The sequence below is a fragment of the Cottoperca gobio genome, chromosome 13, assembly GCF_900634415.1.
Source record: "Cottoperca gobio chromosome 13, fCotGob3.1, whole genome shotgun sequence".
Lineage (NCBI taxonomy): Eukaryota > Metazoa > Chordata > Actinopteri > Perciformes > Bovichtidae > Cottoperca > Cottoperca gobio.
This window is the reverse complement of record NC_041367.1, coordinates 11,649,033-11,668,593: the sequence shown is the minus strand read 5'-3', so window position 1 is coordinate 11,668,593 and position 19,561 is coordinate 11,649,033.

The window sequence follows — 19,561 nt, the reverse complement described above, 5'->3', positions numbered from 1 at the left end:
TTATATTAGTTTGTGGATCAGAAACCAAAGAAAAACAGGACACTCCTACGTGTTAATTTAAGAAACATGGGTGGGTTGCTATTTATAAAAAATATTACACTCAGTATGTTTGTGTTTTTGAATGGAGGCGGGACGCAAAATGAGAGCGTTCAGGGCTTCAGGGGTCAGCTGGTGGGAGTGAACGGCAGGTTGACGAATGACACACAGTGTATCTGTGTCTCTGTCAAAGAGCCTTATTGATGAGTTGTGGAGCCAAGAAGCAGATAAACAAAAGGTGGCATTCTCTCATCCCAACATGTCACAGCATGGAAAGACTGTGTACTGTATGTCTGCCCTGATGCATTACTCTGTTCTTCCATCAACCCCCCCCAACCAAGCACTACTGTTATGTACTATTCATCCACACACACACACGCTAATGAACAATAGACTGACACATGCACACAACCCACGTCGTTTGAAAACAGCATTTTAAGCATTTGCAGATCATTTAAAATGTGTTTTAAAGTCGAAATGCATTAAACTTTTATGCAATGACGGCACATTGCAGCTGCTTCAGACCCCACTGACTGTGGAGTGACTCAGACACTAGAAACACCCAGTAACATAAATATAGTAAGATAAACAGACCCGACAAGCTGCTGGATGAGGCTGCTGTGTTATATAAAGCCGATGGCCTATTTAAGACATGCTGGCGAATGCAAATGCTGTCTCATCTCTGCACCTGGAATTAGACATGCAATCACAGCAACACACAACTTACTACTAAAGAAACTATAGAAAAGAGGTCAGAAAAACAGTATAGTGACATTTTGTTTGTGCATGTGTGCTGATGGAAAGTGGGCAGGGTCGGATGAGTGCTGTTTTATTGCCTGTTGAATGACATGAGCCCCGGGGCTGCAGACAGAGGCTATGACATAACTAGGGGATGTAGAAAAAGTAAATAATGAGCACAATGGTGCAACTCCAGTCAAGACAAATCTGAGCTTGGGGGAGAATAGGGGCGTTTAAAGAAGGAGATAGAGGACACACAATGGGGGAGGGAAGCATACAAGAAGGGGCAGAGGGAACAGATAAGGAGGTGGGAGGTGAGATGTAGCTTAGAGTTTTAGTAAAGTGTGGAAAGTTGGGTGGAGAGAGTTGAAGAAGAAGAAGTGGGGAAAGAGACTGTCATGAATCTTGTTAGTCAAGCAGATACAGGCTGTAAAAACTGTAGCCGGAATGAATTGCTGTGATATACACACTTCAGCCTCGTCAGTATCGCTGCAATACTGACGTCAGAGTCTCTCAGTAAGAGGGAGAACAGTAAATATCAGGCCGGGTTTGAAAGAGGTTTGTGAGGATTAGGCCTAACAAAGGACACCTGCTCACTATGGCTGCTGCTGCGAAAAGCTGTAAGGCCACTTACTAGAAGTCAAACACACACACACACACACACACACACACACACACACACACACGCACACACACTCTCTCTCTCTCTCGCTCTCTCTCGCTCTCGTTCTTGTTAAAGGGTTATTAAGGTGAAACTAGTGGACTTTGTTCTCCTATGGACAGAGGGAGCCCCTTCCAACAGTACAGATAAGACCAGAGAGGCATGTGTGTCAGTGTGATCATGGGAGCGTGTAATAAATGCAGCTCCGGAATGCCTTTACATATCCATTTGTTTATTTAAACCTACTCACTAACTCACACACACACACACACACACACACACACACACACACACACACACACACACACACATACACACACACACACACACACACACACACACCAACACACCAAAGAGGACGGTCAGGTGTGTGTTTGTGTGCGTGTGCGTGTGCGTGGGTGTGTGTGTGTGTGTGTGTGTGTGTGTGTGTGTGTGTGTGTGTGTGTGTGTGTGTGTGTGTGATCACAAAGTCATGTAAAGTCATTATAACACAAGTGATTCGAAAGAAGAGGGTCCAGATTCCTGCTGAAGAGACTGTGAGGATTATTTCGGACATCGCGTTGGTCGCTGATCTTGGTTCAGACTGAAAATGTCTGGACGTAGATGTACACAAGAAACATTTGACACATCACCCTTTCACACTTGTCCCCTAACTCCCAGAAGAGGAGAGTATGGGGGACGGGGGCTGGAGAGAGGACAGAGATTACACACCCCTGCCGGGCCATTGAGGGTAAATAAGAGGCATGTCACACTGCTGAGAGCAGAGCCCCTTTAAGCCCAATCTCAAGGGTTTATCCCACAGCTCAGGGTTTTAAACCACATATCAGTCTTCATGCCAAATATCAGATTTAAGGCTATATAGGGCATACATATTACTGAGCAAATTTATTTGGTTTTTGTCCTCTCTCATATCTCTCTCAAGTCTAAATGTGAGGTCATATCACTTCCTGATTCTTTGGAAGTTTTCATAGCGCGTGATAAGTGCTCAGAGTGGGAAATGCTACTATATTCAATGTTTACTAAATAATGCACTATAACATCCCCTTTGCTCCACATAGCCTTAAGTCTGATGTTTGGCATACAATCTGACATGTGCCTGATATGAGCCAAAACAGTGTCTCTGTTCAAATATGGTTTGAGTTCACTGAATATCAATAGAAGAAAGTCTCCTATTTCTCCATCCCACTGTCGCCATCAACCCCCTCAAAACAAATAATATCAATAGGCAAATTATTTGCTTCGTCTGTCAGCACTGTAAAGATTTGGTCAGCACCTTCCTGTTTGCAACGTGACCTCCTCTTACAGGACAAACAGACTTTGTATTTGTGGAAACAGACAAACACAGGCACGTGTTGACGGATTCCCAATCAAACAGGGAGAAAGGGAGGGACAAATGAAGGAGTACATTTCTTGTTTGTAGTCAAGCAGTGTGCTCGGGGCGGTGTGAAGCAGTATTGTTGTGCTTAAAGACCACCTACAACACAATCAATGTTATAGAAATAGATAGATAGAAAGCCTTTATTGCCATTATACTGAATACAACAAACAATTAGGAGCTCTTGTCCTGATCAGTGCAATTAAAATCACAGGAAAAACACCACAAATAACAAAATAACAAAGCAAACGTCCGCAGACTTCTGACAGGTTCTAAAAGAAGTGTTACATTTTTTCTACTCCAAAATTCCATTCAAATTCCTAACATTTAATTGGTGCACATGAAGAGACCAGTGCATTGATTAACTTTTTGTGAGACTCAAATTGGTTGAGCTACTTGCACCTGATTCTTAAACTCTTGTCCATCATCCTCACAGATTTAGCGTGGGAATCCCCTGACAACTGCTATCTCTGCTTCAGGCATCTGCCCTGTGCACTATCATATGTCACACATGTATGCAACATACATAACATATGCACATATATGAAACAACACACACATACTATGTTCCCCCAGCTGCTGTGGGTCACTTGTTTTTGTCACTGTGACCCCATGTCTTCTGTCGCTGTGGAGAAAACCAGAGCTTGTCTCAGGTTGCAACATCTGCCATCTTCGACGCACATCTTTCTCCCTCTCTCACACACACACACACACGCACACGCACATTTTTTCAATGTGTTCCTCAATGTGTCCCAATCAGTGGTGAAAAACACACTTAGATCCTTTTGGCAAATATAAATATTCCGATACAAGTTTAAGTTCTGAATTCATTTATTTTTTTATTCAAAAGTAAAAGTAATGAAGTACCCAGAAAAACATGGCCAAAGGTGTGTGGACACCCAAACATTATACCCTTATCTAATTGATTAACATTTCATTCCAAAATCATGCTCATTAATATGCTGCTTTTCTACTTTTCTGAGAAGGCTTTCCACAAAACTGTGGAGCCTAGCTGTAAGGATTTGTTCCCGATCAGCCACTAAAGCATTATTGAGGTCGGACACTGATGTTAGGGGATGAGGCCTGGCGCGCAATTTATGCCAAAAGTGTTGGCTGACGTTGAGGTCACAGCTCTGTGCAGGGCTCGGGCGGCGATGTTCTGCCACACCGACTGGGAATATAATTTCATTATGAACCTGGATTTGTGCTGGGAAGCATTTCCATCTTAAAAAATGTTTCCCCAAACTGTGCTGGAGGCACACTATCGTCTAAAATATCATCGTATGTGGACAAAAGAGTGTCCAAATAGATTTGGCCATACAGAATATAGTATAAAGAATGGCCATTTGAAAGAAAAAGTCTTGCCGATAGTTAGATGAGAAGATTAATACCACTCGTAGCAAAATATGACCAGTCATCATCATCGTGACCAGCAGAGTCTCCAGGAAGTTAGTCCAAACAGAGACACATTCCGGCACATAACCCCGCTTAAAACATCCATTTGTGTTTTTTACACTTCAGTTTTTATACTGACTCAAATCAAGATACCCTGATGTTCTGTTATTATATGTATTGGATTATTATTGTTGGTGCATGAATGTTTAAGCAGCATGTTAATGTAGCTGGTAGAGGAGCTGATTTTAAAATCCTGATCTGCAGTAACTATAGCTGCCAAATAAAGGTTGCGGAGCATAAAGCACTTTTTGAAATGTACTAGAAGAGAAGTGTAAAGCGGCATCAAATGGAAAATATTCATACACAAAACTGTCCTTTCCCTTGACATGTGGTTTTGAGGATGCCCGTTTGCCTTTTTTTGTGAGTTGGAGGGTTTACAAGACACAAAGATTTGTTTAGGGGGATTTTGAGGCTTGGTATATTTAGTTTCCCCTCATACAAGGAAATCTAAATCAACTCTGCCTTAAATATGACAGAGAAAAATATTAGAAACACAATATCTCTCCTGTCAGACTGTTCACCAAAATCCCCCTTGTTTCCCAAGAAAGTCCCCACTGTGTTGATTCCCTAAAACAACCACGTACATTTGTACAGCATACCTCCATGTCTAAATGAGATGTTTGTGTGTAATAAAGAACTCCAATACACATCCTTACATCATCTTCTCTCTGTATCTGTGCCAGAAAATGTGTTAATCCACTCTGTGATTTGATTTAATTAAAGAGCAGCGAGAGCAGCTCATTTGAAGGAGTTACTGCACAGCGGAAATCACATTTTTTAGAGTTCAGAAAAAACCACACAGGTAAATCAAATATCTGTGCTTATTTTAGAATGAAACTGACAAAAGTCTGAAAGATTTCCTCCCCACCTTATCGCTGCATCAATTAATCAATGGCTCATGTCTGTTGCAGACATGCACACACACACACATGCACACAGTCATGTGCTGATATGAATAGCAGCCATTGATGCGTTCCCCTTTGAGGCCTGCTCCCAGTGTGAGTGCTGTGCTGAGCAGGTAAGTGGTGGTGGGTAAACCGATATACCCCTGGGCTCTGCTACACCCCACCTCCCAACCCAACCGCACACACACACACACACACACACACACACACACACACACACACACACACACCGTTGCTATTGTTCCCCCCTCCATGTTTGCCCATGTCTCTCTGCTTCCTGGGCCCCTGCACTACCTGCCGGCACATTCCTGGCCCGGCCCTGTCAAATCTCTTTGTGTTCACACTCTTTGTTGCTCTGTTTCCACTGTCACTCTTTCTTTATTACCCTGTTTGCCTGTTACCCGCTTCCCCTTCTGTGTGTGTTACCTGTTATTCTCAGTCCACCGCCGACCTGCCACACTGACACACCAAAACACAACAAGGCACACGGTCAGGACAGCGTGACATCAGCTTCATGCGGGCTCTGATCATGAGATCATTGTAGTGCATCACAAGACAGTCAACAATCATTTCTGCTCTTTATAAAGAGATTTTTATTGCGTATTTTGGGTTCTACAGCTCAAAGCATTCCACATGTCAGTCAAATGAATTTAAATCATATTAAAAGCCTGATTTTATACAATGATATATAAAAGTCTACTCGTGTATTTTTGCTCCTATTTGAGTAAAGAAGGGTTTTAGGAAAATACTGATGCTTTGTAAAAAAATGTTTTTAATTAAACTATATTTTTGTAACCCATTTAAAATATTTGTGTGTGTAGTAACCAACAGGCACCAGGCAGGGTGATGAAGTCAGAATGCATTGAGAGACAGACGTTGGTGTTGGTCTCTTCATGAGATTTGTTGCCATTGACTATAAATTAAATTGTGTTACTTTACATTCATTTCAATACATGAAAACATATTGTAAACAATATGTAAACAATATGTTTTCCAGGAGAAATGAGAGAACACTGATCATGATTAAGAAAATAGGTGAGATTTGATGTTTCTTGCATAAAATGGTTGCTGTTTCTAAAACCTTAGATTCCAAGATATCTGATCACAACATTACCCCTGCAACAATAATGTAACTGACAAAAAAATAATGGTGAAATGTAAATGACTGTGGCTATGATAATGATGTGTCGGCACAATCTGGCAGCTTTATTGGGGCGCCTTCCTGCCTGAGTGAACGCCCTGGGACTATTATTTGGTTGGTGATAAAGGAGAGATTTACAACCCAGGGACAGATTCAGTCGATCTTCACTCCATCACTCCTCCTCACTCCTGAACTAATGTTATCACTTCACCCTCAAGCACCAACCATAATTGACTTCAATCAGTGAGGTTTTTTCCTCTCTCAGATACAGAGTAACAAAATCACACAAATCAAGTCGGACCCGCCCTCAGGCGTGGCAAGAGAGATACACGCTTCAGGACGAGCATTTTCCCAGATGTGAGTGTTTACTGTTTCTGTCTGTCCTCCGGTCATTTAGTGAAGCACTTAGTGACCCCCGACACCCATTCACAAAGTTTAAAGCCCCTCTCAACCCTAACCCGTCCCCTTACCTCCCCCTTTCACTGTTTTTTCATCTCCCACCTTTCCACCACCACCAAATACATGTCTCTGATCTTCTTCCCCTTCCCCATCTCACTATAGTGCTGTCCGCTGAAGTCTTACCCCCACACCCCTCAGCCGTCCCATCCCCAGGGGGCCCCCTAAGAGTCTAACTGGGTGGTCGCCCCCTATCCCAATCCAACCCCCCTCAGTAAGGTCAGGAGTCAGAGGTGAACCCCGACAGTGTGTGGGAAACGTACTTTGCTGGGCCAGGCAGGGAAGTGAGGAAGGAGTTCAAGCTGCCCCGTTTCCTCCCTGTACCTATACTAGAGCTCTTTAATGGGGCGTCTGGGGTCAGCGGGACAGAGAAACACAGGCGTGGTGCTGGTGTTGGTTACAGTTTTGATTTATTGGACCAATTTCTTCTCCAAATGTGAACTTGTTTGAGTTGACAGGGAGGCAGAGCAGACTGGCTTAGGCTGAGGGGATCAAGAGAGACGCCGTACAGGATGATGTGGGGAGATTGTGTGTGTACTTGTCTCTGTTCATGTGCTTATGTGTATAAAAGTGTCTGATGTCTGTATATGTGTGTGGCAACCTAGATCCCTTGCTGAGTGTGCGTTAACTTGAAGCATTTATTAGAGACTGTCTAGCCAGTGCCGTGTCAAAGAAGCTTAAAGTGATTTATTTGAATGGCTAGTAGAAGCTGGTTATTTTACTGGCAAATTGCTGTGTATTTTAGAAATGATGGCCTTGATTCTGTCCAGTGGGGAGGATAACAAGCCTGGCAGGCAATACCTGGGCTGCACTGGAAAATCTGTGATAATAACAGCTCCGGACAGCTAACTGAGATGATATGATCCCACCTTTAAAATATTTCTAAAAAACACAAATAGACGGACTCCAGCTGGAGATACGAATGTATGGTTTAAATATGCAACTCAAACTCACTGACACACAAATACATACCAACACTCAGATCCATTCACTGTGCGAATGATATAATATTAGTACAATAATGAAGTAAAAACAATACTAGTACTCATATGCTCACAGTTTTAATACTTTGTGATAGCTGAAAAACAAAAATAAATACCCCAGCAGTAAACAACACAGTGTGAGTTACTGCCTGGTGTATATTTATGCTGTGGCTTTCATGTACTGTATGTTTGCATTCCAGTACTGATCCAAAAAGAGGATCATTATATACAATTGCAACAAACTGTGCATATTAACAAAAACACTTTAGTCTGGAGATGTGTATTTAAAGTTGAATTAAGAATATGAATAAATGAATTACATAACTACCTATAATGGCAGAGGGGTTATTGTACTGCAGATCCCAGTGAAAATTAAAACCCTAATTCTGCTCTGTGTTTCTTTCAGTCATTTTTAAATCATTGCTTTGCTTTTGCATACAGTTGAGTCGCTTCACATCTTGCATGTTCATTTAAAACATGTAAAACTACGAGCTGCTGCTCTCAGCTCAGAAGCTCACTGCTCCAGATATCTTTTTGCTACCATCCCAGGTAACTGCATAATTTCAAGATAGCCAAAAATATATTTTTCTTGACATTATCTGGAGCAAAAGCAGCTACGATCAGACTTGTAGTGAGAAATAGAAAGCTAACAGCATACTAATGTTACACTGACAGACAAGCAGAAGTGGGCAGGTTATTGTCAACATATTACCTATAAGATATAAATTATATATTTATATAATTATAAGAACTGGATAAGTTGTTGTTGTTTATCTAGGTGCACTATTGTATTATTATGGGAGTCTAGTTTCAGCCCTCCAGCAGTTCATTAAACTTCAGAATACTGTATGTAGGTTTGTGCACACACTCCCTCTGACATGCACACACACATCCAAGTATACCTATAAACATACTTATTATTGCAAAACACATGATCTCATTCAAAATCCATATGTGCTGATAGATTTGTGTTTTGTTTCGCAGTCACATACAAAAGGAACATTTATCCTCTGCCGGTTTGTTTTTTGGAGAACAGCCCTCCAGTGAAACATTTTAATTAATAGCATTTCATCACTTCCTAATATGTAAAGAATGTGCATTGTATTGAGAAGAGCGTTGGTTGTGTTAATGTGTTGGTTGATCATAAAATGTGTAGTAAAACAGATGTCCCAAAGTGACACATAGTATAAACCTTCACTGATGTCATTATAGGTATGACCAATTTTAAATTCAGCATAAATATTATTTATGTAGCACTATTTATGTCATTTAGATCACATAGTTTACACACTGTGTGATCTATGTGAACTGTTATTTATTTCTACATGTTTCACCAGCACGGGGACAGACATTGCCAAATCCTTAAACTAAATCTTTTGTTCTATTAAATTGTAATTGATGAATTGGTTTGTAACCTTGTGGAGGGCTCTTAAGATCTTCTGTATTTCTTTAGCTTTTACCACCAATTGTCAAGTGGAGTTAAATCAGTACAACCTCAGAGACAAAAACAATGTGTGGAAGCCCGGAGTAAACTTCCTGAGTATCTCCGACCATTCTCTTCTCATTTGAAACCCACAAAAACAAACACTTAAAAATAGCTGCGATGCTATTCGAGACTCTTGGCAGCTCTACTCAGTCACGTGCGGTGTTGTTTTGTGGGCTTGAACTTTAGTCACTTCAAGAAAATGTACATTTTACTTCTGAACTTTCTCCTGTTCACTTTCACACTGAAATGCTATAAAGTTTATTATAACATCGTTTCTCACTAAATAATTGCTAGTATATGTTTTTATTGAAGTGGATGCAATCATCAAAGCACACGATACAGACAAGGAAGTTTGAGTGGAGCTTTTTCAAAAAGACCGATTTTACCTGTTTATGAGGGAACTAGGTATAAGGTGTGTGTGTGTGCGTGTGTGTGTGTGTGTGAGGGGAAGTGACATCATGGAAAGTGAGTGCTGTGCAAACAGAGGTTGCAGCCCCCAGGTGGGCTGTATGATTAAGAGATTACAGAGGAAATGAAAGACCTTTGCACACGCACACACACACACACACACACGCACACACACGCACACGCACACGCATACCCTTGTGCACATGCAATAACTAACCCAAGCCTTTAGTGTGTATGAATGTCTAGAAGTAGTGTAAGTTGTGTGTGTGTGTGTGTGTGTGTGTGTGTGTGTGTGTGTGTGTGTGTGTGTGTGTGTCTCGAAGGTAGAGGAAGTTAGGTCACAGGGGTTGCCTGTCCTGGCCGGCAGCCACTCGCAGCTCTGAGTCAAGAATGGAAGGAGCTGATTCAGCATGGCTACAGGCAAACAAACACCAAATAAGCCTCCTCATACCTCCATTCATCTACACCTCAGAAAAGATGCTGTCTCCACCTGACCTTCCCAAGACTTTAACTTCATTTTTCATCCTTGACAGTTAAATTTCACCTGAGAGCTCCACCCAGACATTTTCCACCTGAGCGACTTTGTTCCATTGTATGAAGACGTGTGTGCTCTGTTGCTATTAGTTACATGTGTGGTGATCAAAGAGAACAGCTTGCACAGTTTCCACTGCAATCACAACATCAGAGCGATATTTGGCTTGGCATCTAATCAATACCACATTTACACGGAAAAAATAATTGCGCTTTCGTTGAATAACTTGCAGGCGAAGAAGCAGGCATCTTGTGAGGTACGCTCCACATGTTGTCCATATGTTCTCATATTGTTTACTGTAAGGTAAAGTCACACTTTAAGCTGAGAAACACCAAAAGGCTCTCATCTCTTCAGCTGCTGAACGCGGGAATGTGATCAGCAGCTCTGCTCCGTGAAGCCTCCTGCTGTCAGATCCCAGCAGAGGTTATTTGTTTCTGCCTTGAGGAGTGGGAGTGGGTGTTTTCTGCCTAAAGGTCTGCTTTTGTCTCAAGTGATGAGCAGGTTAATCAGAAACAAAGTGTGAAACTCTGCGAAAAAAGTGGATAAAAGTAGTGCAGAGTGGTAAAAATCATAGCTGATTGAGTGAATAATAACAAGATGCATGTGTAACTCACATAAAACAAATCTCAAGGACTGCCTTCTTTCATCTACGTAACATTGCAAAAATAGACACATCCTGTCTCAAAATGATGCAGAAAAACTAGTCCATGCATTTGTTACTTCAAGGCTGGATTACTGCAACTCATTGTTATCAGGTTGTCCCAAAAAATCGATTAAGACTCTTCAGTTGATCCAAAATGCAGCGGCACGTGTATTGACAAGAACAAGGAAACAGGATCATATTACTCCTGTATTAGCTGCTCTGCGCTGGCTCCCGGTAAAATACAGAATAGAATTCAAAATCCTTCTCCTGACTTACAAATCAATTAATGGCCAGGCTCCAGCATATCTTAAAGATCTCATAGTACCTTATAAACCAACTAGAGCATTGCGCTCCCAGACTGCAGAGTTACTTGTGGTTCCTAGAGTCTCTAAGAGTACAATGGGAGCCAGAGCCTTCAGCTATCAAGCTCCTCTCCAGTGGAACCAGCTTCCAGTTTGTGTTCGGGAGGCAGACACCCTCTCCACATTTAAGAGTAGGCTAAAGACTTTCCTTTTTGATAAAGCTTATAGTTAGGGCTGGCTCAGGTTTGCCTTGGATCAGCCCCTAGTTATGCTTAGACTGCTGGGGGACATCTCCCTGCTCTCCTTCTCTTCCCGTCTCCTCCCCTCCCTCTCTATCTGTATGCATTTATGTAAATGTATGTTACTAACTCATCATCCGGGGTATCATCCCCGGAGTTTCTGTGTCTCATGTGGCAGGTTGCCACTGATAAAGTCAGGATCAGGAATCGTGGCTGCGCCTGCTGCCCTGGTCCTGCTGGACACCGGGAAGCCTTTTTGTAATTTTCCTGGATTCAGCCAAACTTTCTCTTTTTTCAACACAACATCATTTTCTGTCAAATGTTGTATTTGTACTATGTCGTTTATCCTGTACACACGACATCTATTGCACATCTGTCCGTCCTGGGAGAGGGATCCCTCCTCAGTTGCTCTCCCTGAGGTTTCTTCCATTTTTCCCCCTTTAATTATGGGTTTTTTTTAGGAAGTTTTTCCTTGTGCGATGCGAGGGTCTAAGGACAGAGGGTGTCGTATCCTGTATAGTCTGTAAAGCTCACTGAGACAAATGAATAATTTGTGATATTGGGCTATATAAATACATTTGATTTGATTTGATTTGATGTGTACACTCGTGTTTGGGTAAGACATTGCTGTTATAGTAACTAAAGAAGGGATTGACTAAATTTCCACTTTCCCAAGTGAGCTTTGGAGGGCTCTTGACCCGTACTCAGTCTCAAAACTTTGTCATCTCCACAAAAGATAATCCATGTGCTCCATTGTGTTATTCAGCCACCATTCAGGCCCCTGGAGGCGAGCCACTAAGAGCAGTGAGGCCAGCTAATTCAACTCTCGGCTTCCAAAGGCCTACTGTTGGACCAGGGTGTAACTCTATTAACCGAGAGTCCTTTGAGGCAGTCAAGTCAGCCCTGACCCTTCAAGGAAACAAGTCTTTATAAAACGAATCAGGAAAATGGTGACGCTAAAGACAGACGGGGGAAGCGGGGGTGGACAAGTTTAGTCTTGTTTAGCCTTTTAATTAAGCCAAGATGACAAGTGTGTTACTAATGTTTGCAGTGGGGACTTGAGGCAGAGGTGGTGGTTGAGAAGAGGTTCAGCAAACACACAGAGGCACACTCCTGCTGGAAATGAGAGGCAGTTTTGTTTGCACAGACTCAGTCATTTGAGGTGAACAGCAATTGGAAGTTAAAGGACATAAAGACAGAGCTCCAGCTGGACTCCTTCAAACGCAGAGGAAAACAAACACATCATCACCACCCCACCACAATAAGGTGTTTTTATCCTTAGGTGACCTTGGAAAAATGATCCATGCTGTTATATCATTTTGTTTAAAGTATTTTTATTTTTAAATAAAATAAAATAAGAGAAATATAATACAATCATAATAAAATACAATCTTTAATACTTGTAACCCTCATAGCGTTATACACCATTGTTTTGAAAACCAAATGCTAGTTACAGTTTCCTAAATTGATATTAGTATTGTTCCATAATGTAACCCCAACAATAACAAATACATCTCTTTTTAATTCCTTTTTTTTATTATCTTTTGTACAGTAAACATATTTGTACTCATGTTTTGAAAAAAAATACTTCCCCTCCACCTTTGTGAACAGTATTTGCATTATTTCATAATACATCAAATCATTACATTTCCTTACAATTATGGGTAAACAATGGATTTGTGATCATAGCAATCAGCCTTTTTAATAATATGTATATGACATGTACAGTATATACTGTAGACTCAAACGTTGTTATACTTTGACATCTATTCATCTGAAAGGTCTACATGCAACACTATCATACAGTTTGTCTTACGTCAGCTACACAGTGGCACTGTACACATTCCTCTGTGTGAGAAGAAAGGAAAAGAGTAGAATAAAGAGAACTGGCAGTGCGAGACGGGGCTGAGTTTGTGTTTGGAGCTTTTCGAGGGGATGTGGGATGAGAACACAATTAGAGGAGCTTAAGGGAGGACAGAGTGGCCGGGAGGGGATGAGGGTGAGCCACACTCACCTGCATGAGCGGCCCAACCAAAGCATAGGTGCTGCACACCTGGGCCTTTGGATGTCCCCATTACCCTTAACCCGCCTAACTGAGGTCAATGACCCTCTCTCCTGTTACAGATAGAGAGGGGATTTTGTGAGGTGGAATTAGGACACATTAGCAGGTTTAGGCTGTTGACAGCACCTCTTTAAAGTTCACAGATCCATGTATCATAATGCGAAATCATGTCAATTATTCTGTTTTTATTGAATTATTAATCCATGTAATGTCTAGTATAAAATAATGAATAAAATGCCCATCAAATAGTCCCAGAACCCAAAATTATGTCTTCAAATTGCTTCCCAAACATATTCAATTTACAATGATACAAAACTGTTGAAATCGTTACATTTAAAAAGCTGGAACCAACATTTAGTTGGTATTCTTGCTCGCTAATCCACAAATCTTCTCAGCACTAATTACATGGTAAATGGATTAAACTTTAATTTGCATTAATTGTGTGTTTGATTTAATTATTTTGCACCATTATACAACCACATGTCTACCTTGATAGTTGTGCACTGGTTTAGAATTACGATGAAAAGAGACAAACTTTTCGAGACACAAAGAGGAAGTGCACAGACATGTTTTTGATTTGTGGATATGGGTGTTGTGATCAGTGATGTCATCCATCATGGCCTCTGACATCATCCTTAGGGGGCGACTGTTTTTTCTCACTGACACTTTGCTGCAGGGCCAGCCAAGGGCATGCAGCAACTTGCAAGAGGCAAACATGTGAACGCCACGACTTGGAATAGGGCTCCTGTTCGCAAACTGACATAGCTTGCGCCTGCTCTCCTGGGCTTCATCATCTTTCAATCAACTTCAGTTTGGGATCTGTTTTAGCAACATGCGTTCCCTCAGGTGTATAACCGTTAAATATGAATTCACTAAATAATTATCCCTTCATGCAGGGATTTGTGTATGATTTGTATTTACTACATACATATAATAGCTAACCATAGACTAAAATAGGCAATGCAAGTTGTCTTTACATAAAAAAGTGAGATAAATAAATATCAGGATTATATATCTTTTTTTGGAGAGAGGATACATTTTCAGGCTTTCTGACAGGTGTGAGAGGAAGGGGAAAGATTGAGGAGAGTTTGGCATATGTTTGTGCCTGAGGGAGGTATATGAGAATGTGAGAGATAACCTCTGAGATTAGAGTTATTGGCAAAGAAAGCAATTCCGGTTAAGGAAAAGATACCATCAAAGGCACAGATTGAGTAACTTATAATTAGGCTGTTTGTTTTTGTTCTACATAGATACCATATATATGTATTCAGGAGTGGAAGGTAATGAGGCTATGTGGGCAGCAAGGAATTCCTCCCCCCTCTACACACACACACACACACACACACACACACACACACACACACACACACACACACACACACACACACACACACACACACACACATACAATGTAAAGGAAAGAGTCTTTTCTTCTCAGGAAGCATCAGCCATTGTATAAGTGCATTCTGGCGTGTCCCTTGATGTTTTCTGGAGGAGTCTTTTCACTTAAGCGTGTGTTGAAAGATGAACTGACAATCACATTTGCAGAATACCCCCTAAATGAGGAAATATAAGTTCTTCTTATTTGCAGTGCTGGAGCTGAAAAGTGAACAAGCACTGACAGTCAGAAAGTTTGGAGATTTGGCGCTTCTTGCTTTACTCTTTTTTTAGTTTTTACCCCCGGGGACTGCAAGATGATCTTCACTGCAGATCTGTATGAATTCCACACATTGTGAATGACATCATGCAAAGATTCTTTAACAAGGTACAGCCAGTGAGAGCCAATGATAAGACTTTCCATATGTCAATATGTGTCACAACATGAGGAAAAAGACTGTGATTGATTATTTTAATGGAGCCAAGAAGAAGACAGAAACACATCAGGGCATGTTGCTAATTGGAATATTATGTTGTAAAGTTTTTTGTTCCGCTCATGATTACAGCAATAACATTTGGCTGATGATTCCAAACTTTTATGCAAGTGACTGACGCAACATGTGAAATGAACTATTTAATATGAACTTCGAAGAAGAATGCATGTTTTGAACAATGGGAACCTGTAGCAGTAACATCCTGAGTAAGACATTGTGGCATTGTCTTCTTTCAGGATGTATGCTGCATTCACTTTTCACTTCATTGTTCCCTTTCCCTCCCCCAGCCAATAATTCTCTCACCCCAACTAATTGTCTACACTGTTCTTTTGACCTTTCATGTCTTTGTTTTACATGAAAAAAATAGCTTTCTTCAAAAAAAGAATGAAAAGTTTGTGAATTTTAGCATGAGAAAAGGAGCAGATTTAACTCATTGTGGATGCGTCAAAATGTAATTAGTGAAAAATGCCTACTGTTTTAGTCAAGTCTAGTTTGAATACTATTTTTTTACACATTTTACTTCCAAGTTAAAAAATAATTATAGTTTCAGCGTAAAAACCTTCATTAAGGCTCCAAACAGCATTAGTTTGCGCTCATTTTCTCCTCCAGACTGTGGAGTGACAGTGTGAAAAGCGGAAGGAGAACAGAATTGGTGGCTTGGAGGTGAAGAGAGGTGAGTTCGAGCACTGACAGTAGAAGATATATGGAGGAGGCTTCTGGGGTTAAGATTGCAATCTGCCGCTGGGGAGGTCAGGGGACTCTTTCCGTTAACACAGCCGGTCGAGTCAACCTCTGATCTCCTCTGACCACATCTCTACCTTAAATCACCTCCTTCTCACTGAAAACTATATTTGTTAAAGAGCCTAATACACATACATTTAGTCTAACCTTGATATAAATAGGGTGGACACAATATTAGAAATACAGCTCAACAGCAGCAAAGACAGATTTGTTGCCCATGTATTAGACTGCATTAGGTAAATAAGTAAAGTAAATATGGATAAACTCTATGTGACTCTGACTAAAGATTGTCGTAAATCCTTAGTTCAGTCAGCCACCTCATGTGTAATGGATTTACTATGTGAATATCGAATATGCACAGAGTTGATATACTTGGTGTCTGGGCTCCGAATTCTTCCCTGAAGAATAAAACTTTGGAGATTTGGAGTGACGATTATAAGTGATGTTGCCAAGCCCACAAACAGAGGACAGAGCCAAGAGATCTACTCGTGATATCCATGTTAGCCCAAGTAACAAAAGCTTGTTGAAATGAATCAGTGATCCTTAACGTTTCTGCACGGAGCAGCTACCAACAGCACAGAGAGAGAATAATTCAGCTACTATTCATTGGGGCAGAACTTTTGCAAAGGGTGTGTTGAATATATGTTTCAGCAAGCAGAGTTTTGCCATGTGTGCATGTAGCAGTGCAGCTGACCTGAATGATCTAGCTTGCAGGCTTTGCTCCATTACATTTTAAACCTTTAGCATCACCTTGGCTTCTGGAGCTGTGGTTGTTATGAGATGCCTGGGCTGTTGCTGTTTTGGGTTTGCTTGGACCCTTGAACTCATTGACATTCTTCTGTTCCTTTGGAACTTGGTCTCACTTCAGTACTTCTTCACGGCCACCTACAGAGTGAGCTCTCAGTTGAGTCTGTGCTTGTGTTCAGTATTAAATCTAAAAGATATGAACACATGTTTTCTAATGTGCAACTGACAAATGCGAAGTCACTTTAATTACGCAGCAAAAATAATAGTGAGTTAATAGTTAGTGAATGTCCTTGTCTGCCAAGTGAAAACCAATAGGTATGTGGGCTTCTGGGTAACTTGTGATGCCTTCGTTCTATTTGGGATTATCTCTCCACAGCACCCTGTCTGCTGTGGTCTTAAAGGAAGTCGCCTTTTAGCATGTAATCTTCACGTCAAAATGACTTATTATGGGGGAAATAGTTTACTTATAGATAGATAGAACTTCCACACTAAACCAAGATTGAACTCTATTAAACTACTACTACTACTAAACCTGTTATAAAGGTTCAGAACACAGAGATGCTTCAAATGTATAGTAAAATAGAAAGGAGTTAATCTGAGAAAAATCATGTTAAGTAAAAGAAATAATTAAATGTAACATGGGACTGGTTCCCAGCTGACCCTCCAGGAGAGGATAAGCAGGTATAGCTAATGGATGGCAGGATGGAAAACAAACAACACAAAGAAACCGCGCTGTCAGTATGATGTGAGCATGATAAAATAGCCATCCCATTATGGTCTTATTTTCAAAGATGAAAATGTGGTACAGTAGGCTGTAGTGTATTTATAGCTGACATTACATCTGTTGATAATAATGGAAGATGAAAGACATGAACTATGAATAGCTAAAAGGAACTTGATATGACAGACCTTTCTCTTTTATGTGTAACCCTCAGTATGACTTCAAGAGATGCTCTCTTATTTATTTCAAAGACCGCAGCCCCCCTTTTGTCCCACTCCATTTACTTACAGTAATTCAAATAGCCTGGGGTATCTGCTCGAATGTGTGCCGACCTACAAGGGCTTTTACTGACTTCAGTGCAGAATGAAGTGAGGTGAGGTGGGATAGAAACTGAAGCGGATGCCCTGGCATGCAAACAAACAGTTGTACAAGTGCTACTGTGCAGAGTAGGTATGTACATAAATACACCCCCTCAGTCTGAATCAGAGCTGTACTGTTCACTCTGCACTCCAACACACATAACGGTCTGTCTGAGAGCCTCATTCACTGTTTGACAGTTTGGGTTTTGGATTGTGATTTTTCAAACTTCAATAGCCGCAGTCACAGCGCCTCTATATGTGGAGTCTGTACTTGTTTCAACTCATTACTGCATTCACACCTTTTGGCTATGTTTACACCGCAGTGTATCTTAATAGCCCTTACTTCATAGAATGCCTTTGTGTCTGTATATAAAACAGCACGTCGTCAGGCATCCCTCTGTTTTACTGTATGGCCTATGACTCATGATGTGCCAAACACCTTTATATTTACAGTGATGCCAGCCAACCGCAGAGCCCACCTGTCTCAAAAAGTGATTCACTTAAATTGTCCTCTGGAAAATGAGTCATTGTTTGTTGTAAACATCGTGAATGATGTTTGGTTTAAGTGGGGCTTCCCCAATGTGCTCATCATGAACACATTTCTTTTCATCTCAAATTGAAACCGTCTGGATGTGACATGAAAGGCCCCCCTTCTATTCAGTTATTTTCTGCTTTACATGTCTTTCTTAAAGCATGTGAATCCAGCAGGCCTCTCTGCTGTTAGTATGAACTGTTAGGGACAGGATAGTCCAAGGTCAAAATCCTCAAACAACACACAGACATACGCAAAACGCACCTTTGTTTGCTCTGCAGTCCAAACAAATATCTGCTCTGATGATGACACCTGCATTAAGGACAAGAAAGATGAACAAGAAAGCCACAATGAACACTGAGAGACCAACAAAGGTGAGCAGAGCACCTAACGGAAGCAAACACATCGGTCTTTTCTTTCTGCCTGCTGCACACCTTTGAGGCCAGCCTTTCTTGTAGCCCACCTTAGGAAAACATCCGTGCCCCCACACGACGCTGAGCCTTGTGTTTCCTTCTGTCTTTAATCTTAGTGAAAAGAGCTTTTAACAAGACTGGGGAGGATGAGGGGATCTGCCAAAGCAGAACAAAGGCAGGCAGAACTGGGAGAGATAGTAGCAGAGTGGAAGGCTCTGTAATTTATCACCTGTTGCCCTTGGGCGGCCCTGCACTCCACGCCCTGGGCCCTGTGTGTGTGTGTCTGTGTGTGTGTGTGTGTGTGTGTGTGTATGTCTGTGTGTGTGTGTGTGTGTGTGTGTATGTGTGTGTGTGTGTGTGTGTGTGTGTGTGCGTGCGTGCGTGCGTGCGTATGTCTGTGAAAAGGTGACGAATGAATAAGCAAAGATCAAGAAAACAGACATTCCTCATTCCTCTAAAACCTCAAAAGACATTGCTTTGAGCAATTATTTCAAGGGGAAAGTAGTCATCTGCTTGCCTATCTGCTCACCACATTTATGCATAACTCCCTTACCACAGATTTGACACTACATGTTTGTGTACTGATTCTTTTTTGGGAGGTTTTGGCCTAGATTTGGGGATTATGATACAATCAGAATGGGCAACTTTTATTAGTTTCTATAGAAGATGTCTGAAGTACAACGGCAACATAATGCAATTTGATAAACATAAGAAATAAGAAATTCTATAAAATGAAATAATAAAAATGAACTCAC